At 46.9% G+C, this 10,000-nt stretch overlaps 1 protein-coding gene across 1 annotated transcript in view; it reads right to left on the minus strand.

The window, feature by feature from the left end:
- LOC143289096 (uncharacterized) overlaps positions 1–10,000 on the minus strand; it is a 391,817-nt gene that overhangs the window by 276,041 nt on the left and 105,776 nt on the right. The window lies entirely within an intron of this gene.

A 10,000-nucleotide genomic window follows, 5' to 3' on the forward strand; every position in this document is an offset into this window, starting at 1 on the left:
ACACCCACTGGACATCCGAGGGGTCTGTGTAGAGGAGAAGAGAGGACTGGCCGTACTGAGTGAGTTAAAAGGCAATAAAGTTACTAGATACTGACGGGCAATTATGGGCTACCTTCACGCGTGTCAGCACATGTTCTCACTAAAATTTAACCTCTGATAATAAAATGATAGGCCTCTACGTGGAATTCCAATGAATTCCAACGACAAAAATCCCAAGCATTAAAAGGACAATAAATCTGCAGTCAAAATGACAGGCATCAATGCCCCCCCCCCTCCCCCCCCTCCACTCCCCCCAGCTTCACGTGAATCGACGCACACTGGTGGCGGCATGGACCAAGTCTGAATGAAATCCATTAAAAAGGAGTAGAGAGCGTTATAATAACGGGGTGGGGATGGGGGCACAGAGTTGAAGGGGAGGGGGGTGTATGAGTGTATGATGGCCGTATCCTACAAAACCAACATTTTTTTTTTTTGCATGAAAGCGAGTGGATTTCTGGGTCGCTTTCTTTTTTTCAGAATAGGTGATAGTTAAGTTTTGGTGCTTAGTATCTCGGAACTGAGATCTTTAGGTTCTGGGTTCGAACTCTGCAGGATGTATATATATATATTTTTTTTTTCTGAGGACTCGCAATGTCTCTCCTCCCCGGCCCACTAACCCCCCACCCACACCCCCTTTTCAAAAGCATTATTTTGTTTCTCTTTTCTTTTCTTGCTTTTCCTTCCCGTTTTCCATTCTGCCCTCACTCCCCTTTTCTTTTCTTCTGTCCTTTTTTTTTTGGGGGGGGGGGGGGGGGAGTTATTTCTTTAGATTATTTTTCACTGTTCTTTTTCCCTTCTTTCTCGTTCCCTCTGGCTTTCATCATTTACTTTTTTCCCCCCCACATTGAAAAGAAATCATGTCCAAAAGACGAGAAGGAGCATGAGATATTCGTCCATTCATGCATCAAATTGAACACCATGCCAGATGTGCATATACACGTATGTACGTACCTACGTATGTGTTCATATCAAACTGCATACATACGTATATATGCTCGTGAACTTCGTACTATAAGTGCAAATACACATACATACATACATACATAAAATCGCATCCCACATAGCCTACATAACCTACGTAGCGCACATACATTCATACATACATACATACATACACACATGCAATCGCATCCTACATACTCTACATACATACAAACGTGCATACATACATATATACATACATACATATCCTGTACAGCTTACATACATACATACATACATACATGAATTCACACCTACTTCACACGCACACACCTTTTCTTTTTTTGACACACTTGTGTAAACAAAGCGATTGTATGTTGAAAGATTTTTCTTTCGTTCGTTCTTTGTTTTCTGTTCGGTGGGAAAGCGGAGGCGGTCGATGGGTGGATGTGAGGGGTGTGTGTGTGTGTGTGTGTGTGTGTGTGTGTGTGTGTGTGTGTGTGTGTGTGTGTGTGTGTGTGGGTATGTGGGGAGGGGGGGATGGGGAGGGTGGCGGAGTATCCAGGTTATGAGAATACTCATGCCGTTCATGCTGGTCATTGTGTCAAGCCGTCACGCGTCTGCACTGTCTAGTGCCATCGTGGCTATTAAGGGGATGATCCACAATTCGGGACTCGCTGAACGACTGCGCAGTATGACTCTTGGCTTGGTAGTGATCAGTGTGTGACACAGATTCTATCGCTCTCACACAGTCTGACAGCGAGCTGAGCGAAGCCGCGTGCAAAATCAGTACCATGTCACGTTTTCGGGCGTGAAGTACATAGCATGTCTTCGCGTAGTGTGGTATGTATCGTATGTCTTCAGCTTTGTACATGAGTAGGTCAAGCTCAAAATGGTATGGCCATGTCATGAGATCATCAGGGCTTGCCAAGACATTCCTGCAGGGCACAGTGCAAGGGGGGAGAAGGAGAGGCAGTCAGAGGAAGAGATGGGAGGACAACATCCCAGAATGGACGGGCTTGAGGTTGAGCGATACAATCAGGAGGTCAGAAAACCGAGAGGACTGGAGGATGCTGGTTGCCAGATCACCTGTGGCACCCCAACGGTCCACAAGACTACGGGATAGGTGAAGGTGAAGGTGGTGAAGGCCATGTCCTTGCTTTCATTTACACCTTTGTTTTCTTTTCATGTGTGTCTTGCTTTTGTTGATAGTTTTCTGGGCGTGGGGATAGTTTCTTAACCCCTTCACTGCTAGTACGTTTTGCTGCAGCCTGTGCTGAGAAAAGCATAAAGCATATCATCGCGTCTCTCTCTCTATCTCTGTCTGTTTGTCTGTCTGTCTGTCTCTCTCCCTCCCTCTCTCTCTGTCTGTCTGTCTCTTGTCTCTCTCTGTCTGTCTGTCTGTCTCCCTCTCTGTTTGTCTGTCTCTGTCTCTCTCTCCCTCTCACTGTCTGTCTGTATGTCTCTCTCTCTCTCTCTCTCCCTCTGTCTGTCTGTCTGTCTGTCTGTCTCTTGTCTCTGTCTGTCTGTCTGTCTCCCTCTCTGTCTGTCTGTCTCTTGTCTCTGTGTGTCTGTCTGTCTGTCTCTCTCTCTGTCTGTCTCTGTCTCTCTCTCCCTCTCACTGTCTGTCTGTCTCCCTCTCTGTCTGTCTGTCTCCCTCTCTGTTTGTCTGTCTCTGTCTCTCTCTCTCTGTCTGTCTCTCTCTCCCTCTCTCTGTCTGTCTGTCTGTCTCTCTTCCTCTCTCTGTCTATCTGTCGGTCTCTCTCTCCCCCTCTCTCCCTGTCTGTCTGTCTCTCCGTCTGTCTGTCTCTTTCTCTCTCTCTGTCTGTCTTTCTGTCTGTCTCTCCCTCTGTCTGTCTGTCTGTCTGAATGTATATATATCTCTCTCTCCCTCTCTCTCTCTCTCTCTCTCTCTCTGTCTGTCTGTCTCTCTCCCTCCCTCTGTCTGTCTGTCTGTCTCTCTTCCTCTGTCTGTCTGTGTCTCTCCCTCTCTCCGTCTGTCTGTCTGTCTCCCTCTTTGTGTGTGTGTGTGTGTGTGTGTGTGTGTGTGTGTGTGTGTGTGTGTGTGTCGTGTGTGTGTGCTTAACGGAGTCCTTGATGAAGTCAGGGTTCTCCCTCGATCCGTTTAAGGAAATGAAATGAAGTGGAAAGGAATGCTGGTCGTTCACACTTGGATTGTACAACATCAAACCGCGACTGTCGTACAACAAGGTCCGACAGTGGATCGCTCCCCTTTAGTAACTGCCGCCATGACAGCGAGCGGGACGCGAGTCCATCAGTGTGGAGCCAGAGTGTCCCTGCTTTCAGGTCTGACGGCAAAGCGGTTTGTGTGGCTGCTACTGTGCCATAAAAAAAAGAGGAAGAATGGGAATATCGGATGTTGGGGGGGGGGGGGGTGAAAAGCTTCTGGCAGCTCGATACTTCTTCTGACACAGCCTCTTTGGGTGGGTAAAGGGTGGAGATTTTTCCGATCTCCCAGGTCAACATATTATGTGCAAACCTGCTAGTGCCTGAACCCCCTTCGTGTGTATACGCACGCAGAAGATCAAGTACGCACGTTAAAGATCCTGTAATCCATGTCAGCGTTCGGTGGGTTATGGAAACAAGAACACACCCAGCATGCACACCCCGAAAACGGAGTATGGCTGCCTACATGGCGGGGTAAATAAACAAAACGGTCATACGTGTACAATGTTAAATGTTGCGTGTTTGTCTGAGCGTGTAGGTGTGCATGCCTGAAATCTGATTGAATGACACAGGAAACGAATGATGAGCGCCCAATGGCAGCCGTCAGTCGGCTCTACCCACGTAGGCAGCCTGTTGTGTAAATGATTCCGTGTTTGTAAAGCGCTTAGAGCTTGGTCTCCGACCGAGGATAGGCGCTATATAAGTACCCATATCAATCAATCAATCAATCAATCAATATTTGTCCCCGGGATCTCAATACTGAGGTTGCTGATACAACCCAGCCCAGGAACCCCCCCCCCCCCAAGCCCCCCCCCCCCCCCGCCCCCCCCCTCCCCCCCCCCCCCCCCCCCCCCACACACACTGTTCAAGTTTCACAGCGTGACAACAAACAGACGTGAATCCACTGTTTCACGAGGCAGATGAATACTGCTGCTAGTATACATTACAATACATTAGAATGCACTGTACTGCAATACAATACAATGCAAAGCAATTCGATGCAATACAGTACGATACAATACGATACGATAAAACTTTTAATACAATGCAATTTAATATGATACAATACAATGCAATATGATACACTACACTACAACAGCCTTAATTACAAAGCATGCCGGGACCACAGGGAATATCAAATGGGGGTGTGAGGTGGGGGTGGGTACAAACATGAATAGGGAATCATATACAAACACAGTAGGAATTTAGACATACATGCATTTACATAACTTCATACGCACGCCCACAAACAAAACGCACACACACACACACACACACACACACACACACACACACACACACAGCAAATCAACGTGTGTGTGTGTGTGTATGCGTGTGTGATGTGTACTGTGCGAGTACAGTCCTTGATGAACTCTGGGGTTCTGCCTTGATCTGTTTAGCAGTTCAATGAAGTGGAAAGGAATGCTGGTGGGGAGAGCCAAGGTGTGCAGGAGGCATACCACTACTGTTCGTTGCCCTGTCCAGAACGGACGTGAGGTCGGTTGTATGAGAGTCTCTCTGTCTGTCTGTCTGTCTCTCTGTCTCTGTCTGTCTCTCTCTCTCTCAACAGATCATTCTTTATCTGCATAGAGCATTTAAAGGCAAAGTGCCTTCGTAACAACATGAACAATCTGTAAGTGTTAGTGCGCGACTTTGATTTCTTCATGTTTGTCCCTACTTCTTGGGGCTACGGCCTTCATGATTAAAGCGTTTCCAGTCTTCTCTCTCTCTCTCTCCCTCTCCCTTCCCCCTCTCTCAACCTGTCTCTGTCTCTGTCCCTGTGTGTGTGTGTGTGTGTGTGTGTGTGTGTGTGTGTGTGTGTGTGTGTGTGTGTGTGTGTGTGTGCGTGCGCGCGCGCGTGCGTGCGTGCATGTGTGTGTGTGTGTGTGTGTGGGGGGGGGGGGGTTGCGTGCTTGCGTGTGTGTGTGTGTGTGTGTGTGTGTGTGTGTGTGTGTGTGTGTGTGTGTGTGTGTGTGTGTGCACGCGCTTGCTTGCTTGCTTATTAAAAATCAAGGTATCGCATGACACACACACACAAGATGCGAAATGTCAGATAAGATTCCATGAAGTATGACAAAATACATGCATCCAATTTTCGCAGAATCATATTTTGTCAGCTTTGTTTTTCCTTTCACTCATGTAGCAGCGCGACGGAGATGTTTATTTGTGTTCACGCAGACTTATTTCTTTGTCTGTCTCCCCACTTCTCCCACCTCCACAGTCGCATCTCCTCACCTATCATTTAATTCTTCCCTCTCTCTCTCCCCCTCTCTCTCTCTCTCAGCCCCCTCAGTCTGTCTCCGTCTCTTTCTCTCTTCTTTTCATCATCTCCATCCGCTTCTCCCCCCCCCGCTCCCCCCGCCACACACACATCCACAGTCTCTTCCCCTCACACATCATCTGCCCTCTCTTTCTCTCTGCGCTATAATTTTCGCCCCCATCCGCCCCCCTCCTCCCCCCCCACCCTTTACCGTTCACTGTCCTTATTCTTCTTCTCGTTTTGTATACATCCAATTCTGTCCCCTGCTGTTCTTTTTTGCCTTTGATTTGATACCTTCTCTCTCTTTTTCTCTCTCTTCCTCTCTATTTCTCCCCCCCCCCGCCCCCGCCCCCAGTCGCCTTTCAGTTCACTCTCCTTATTCTTCTTCTTCTTCTTTTGTATATCCCTTTCTGTCTTCTGTTGTCCTTTTTGCCTGTGATGCCTTCTCTCTCTTTGTCTCTCTCTGTCTCTCTGTCTATCATTCTCTCTCTCTCCCTGTCTCTGTCACTCTCTGTCTCTATCTATGTGGTCTATATGTCTGTCTGTCTGCCACTTTGTCTGTCTGTCTGCATGTATGTATGTATGTATGTATGTATGTCACTCTGTGTGTCTGTCTGTCTGCAACTCTCTGTCTGTCTCTCTCTCTTTCTCCGTCTCTATCTCTGCGGTCTGTATGTCTGCCACTTTGTCTGTCTGTCTGTATGTATGTATGTCACTCTGTGTGTCTGCCTGTATGCAACTCTGTCTGTCTGTCTGTCTCTATCTCTGTCGTCTGTATGTCTGTCTGCCACTTTGTCTGTCTGTATGTATGAATGTATGTATGTCACTCTGTCTGTCTGTCTGTCTGCAACTCTGTCTGTCTGTCTGTCTGTCTGTCTGTCTCTCTTTCTCCGTCTCTATCTCTGCGGTCTGTATGTCTGCCACTTTGACTGTCTGTCTGTCTGTGTGTTTGTCACTCTGTGTGTCTGCCTGTATGCAACTCTGTCTGTCTGTCTGTCTGTCTGTCTCTATCTCTGTGGTCTGTATGTCTGTCTGCCACTTTGTCTGTCTGTATGTATGAATGTATGTATGTCACTCTGTCTGTCTCTCTCTCTCTCCTTCTCTCTCCCTCTCTCTTCTCTGTCTCTTCCCCGTCCAGCACACCCTCTTTACCACTCAGCATCCCTCACGTCAGCTCCTATCTTCTTTTTTTTATGTTACTACTTTATATATTTATTACTTTATTTTTCAGTCTATTAGTTTATTCAATTATTTATTTTATTTATTTATCTATTTGTTTATTTATTAAATTTCCGTTCCTTTTTATTTCTCTGTCCGTCTGCCTTCAAAACCTTTGCACAGACAGGGATCAGAGGTGCCGTCCTATCATGCAGCGTCTCGATTTTCTTCTTACCCGTTGTAATGTAGCTTACTCGCTGTAATATAAGCTATCCGCAAAGAAGAGTGTTGTAAAGCAGATTGCCCGTTGTAACACAGAATGACCACTGTAACGTAGCTTACCCGTTGCAACGGGGCCACTCGATGTAACGTAGGTTACCCGTTGCAACGGGGCCACTTGATGTAACGTAGGTTACCCACTGTAACGCAGATTAACCGTCGTAACGCAACTTACAAGTGGGAACGCAGGTTCACCGTTGTAAAGCAAATTATTCGTTGTAACGCAGGTTACCAGCTGGAAAGAAGGTTACCGGTTGTAACGCTGATTACCCCTTATAGTGCTAGCTACTCTCTAGAACGCAGGTTAACCGTTGTAACGTAGGTTACCCAGAATTTCGGCTGTAACGCAGGTTACCTTTATAACATAGGTTACCCGTTCTGGTAAGCAACTGGCAACAGGGACGGGTTTGTGTGACAACTGCAATAGTGGTGACTTGAGTGATGAATTATACCATTCATTTTTTTTGTTTTTTCTCACCGAGTCGAAAAGTTGTTTTAAAACCACACCACTGCCAGCATCCAGATATATTCGGTTACAGTTTCTGAACTACTTGTTACCACTACAAAGATAAGAAACGTGCCAGGGAAGATGACTGTGTCCTAATGTGCAACAGACGCGTGAATAATTTTCTGACTGGTGGTGTTATTCTCATCTCATTATTAATGTTACTGCTACTGTTGTTTATCGTAAGCGTTCGTGTGGCACTGCTGTGGTTTACTGAAAATTTCTACTGGTTCTGGTTCTTAACTCTCTCCATACGAACGGCGAAAGAGACGACGTTAACAGCGTTTCACCCCAATTACCATCATCAAAATACTGCAAGCGGAAGGCTGTTATACTGAAGACGTGAATGTTGACAAAGAATACCACAATTCTGACGACGGAAGGTTGGGTCATTCAGACACCCACTGGACATCCGAGGGGTCTGTGTAGAGGAGAAGAGAGGACTGGCCGTACTGAGTGAGTTAAAAGAGCCAGTTGCATTGCTTGGTTCTAACTTTTTAACAGTTCCACGTGACTAAAATGCCCACGTTGACCGAACTACGTCATTGGTCAGTTCCATACTACACACAGTTAGTAGCGGGTTACGACCACACTTGGCTCTTCCGTCCGAGCAGTGCATCTAGCTCCTTGTTGCTTATTGTACAGCCGACCACACAAGGCCATCAAATTTCTGCTGACTGAATGCTTATTGTAACGGTGTATACCAACCAGCAGTGATTACAAACTCTACTGGGGAGAGTTGGACAATACAAGGTCTTCAGAGAAGAAGCTTTTGTATTGCCCAGCTCTCCCTGGAGTTTCTTTATCACTGCTGAGTTTCTTATCACTGCAGAAACTGTGATGCATCCGCGCACACACAAAGAGCTTCTTTTCTGGATTGAAGAAAAACAAACCCACACACAAAAAACAAAACAAAAAAACAAAGCAAAAAAACCACAACCCCCCCCCCCAAAAAAAAACAACAACAACAACAACAAAAAAACAACAACGAAACGTCTTGACTATGGGCACGCTCACCTCGCCCTGAAACACTGTGTTCTTGATGATCTCGTGACTCCCTTAACCTTTACCTTCCGGTCAGCGAGGTGGAAATGGAACGTTGTGGGGAACAACAGGTGTCAAAATACCGGTACCGCCTATCTATACCTTGTGGATGTGTGCATCGAAGCGTGAGAGGAGCAGGTTCAAGTACAGTTTTCTGACTTGTGTGTGATGGATGTTGTGAGTGTTTGGATGTTTATCAGTGTGTGTGTGTGTGTGTGTGTGTGTGTGTGTGTGTGTGTGTGTGTGTGTGTGTGTGATTGCCTGTCTGTCTTTGTGTTGTGTTGTGTTGTGTTGTGTTGAGTGTGTGTGTGTGTGTGTGTGTGTGTGTGTGTGTGTGTGTGTGTGTGTGTGTGTGTGCGTGTGTGAGTGTGTGTGTGAGTGTGTGTGTGTAACTGTTTGTCTGTGTTTGTTTGTGTGTGTGTGTGTGTGTGTGTGTGTTTGCTTCTACGTGAGTCTGGGAAATGGGGAGTGTTGTGGTGGTGGTGATGCGGGAGGTGTGTGTGTGTGAGTGTGCGCGCGCGCGCGTGTATGTGTGTGTGTGTGTGTGTGTGTGTGTGTGTGTGTGTGTGTGTGTGTGTGTGTGTGTGCGCGCGCGCACGTGTGTGTGTGTCTTTCACTCTCTCTCTCCCTTCCCCAACCACCTCCAAACCTTCTCTCCCTCCCTCCCCTCCTTCCTTCCTTCCACCACTTCACAGCTCTTATCACCTTCCAGTAACCCAAACCATCGTGATAATAAAATTATATGAAAGATCAAACACCTTGCCGCCATGTCCCTCCCCCTCCCCCTAAAAACCTTGATCCCACGATCCTCTGTCGATCTCATTATCGAACGCCCCTCACGACGCGGACTTTACCACACTCTTTTTCAAACAAACGTGTGAAGGGAGCAGGCCGCGAGTTCCTTAGTGGTCATTTTGTGGACACTGGGGTTTAGCATCGACACCCGCCTGAGAGGACATGAGTGACAGGGAGATCAAATTGTCCGGGGACTGTAGAAACAGGGGAGGAGGGGGGGAGGGGGATCGGATCTCCTTCTTGATCATGTTTCTGAATAACCACGCCAAGAGTTCTGTAGGCCTTGTCACTGTTGTTTTTTGTGTTAATTTTTTCCCCCCTTCTCGTTATGATATACTTCGTTAGTTTAACTTCTGTGTCCCATGTTTACGTGTGGATATCCTGTTATAAATCAAGTTTTGTTTTTCTTTCTTTCTTTTCGTGCTCTCATTATCATTAAAAACGGTACGTGGTAGTCGTTATAATCAATATCTTTGCAAATTGTTGCTCTTTTCTCATTCTGATCATCAGCACGAACGAAACGTGGCAGGTATTGTAATCAGTACAGCAGAAGCAGCAGCATACTGGGATAATCCTTTTCCTGCCCTGTGGCAGCACAAGGTCCGCCCCCCCAGAGACCTCCACAGCTGCCAGTTTTGTGCTGCCTGTGCTTGCTTCACCCCAGGTGTAACCATTCTGTTTCAATTCTGTTGCAACCGTGCCATTTCTGCCGTAGCCTTCCTCCCGCTTCCCGCTTCCTCCCTCCCTCTCCCTCTCTCGGTCTATCTGCCACCTTATGTAATATGCAGCTTCTGTTCAAACGTGTGTGTGTG

Source organism: Babylonia areolata, chromosome 13 (genome assembly GCF_041734735.1).
Source record: "Babylonia areolata isolate BAREFJ2019XMU chromosome 13, ASM4173473v1, whole genome shotgun sequence".
NCBI lineage: Eukaryota > Metazoa > Mollusca > Gastropoda > Neogastropoda > Buccinidae > Babylonia > Babylonia areolata.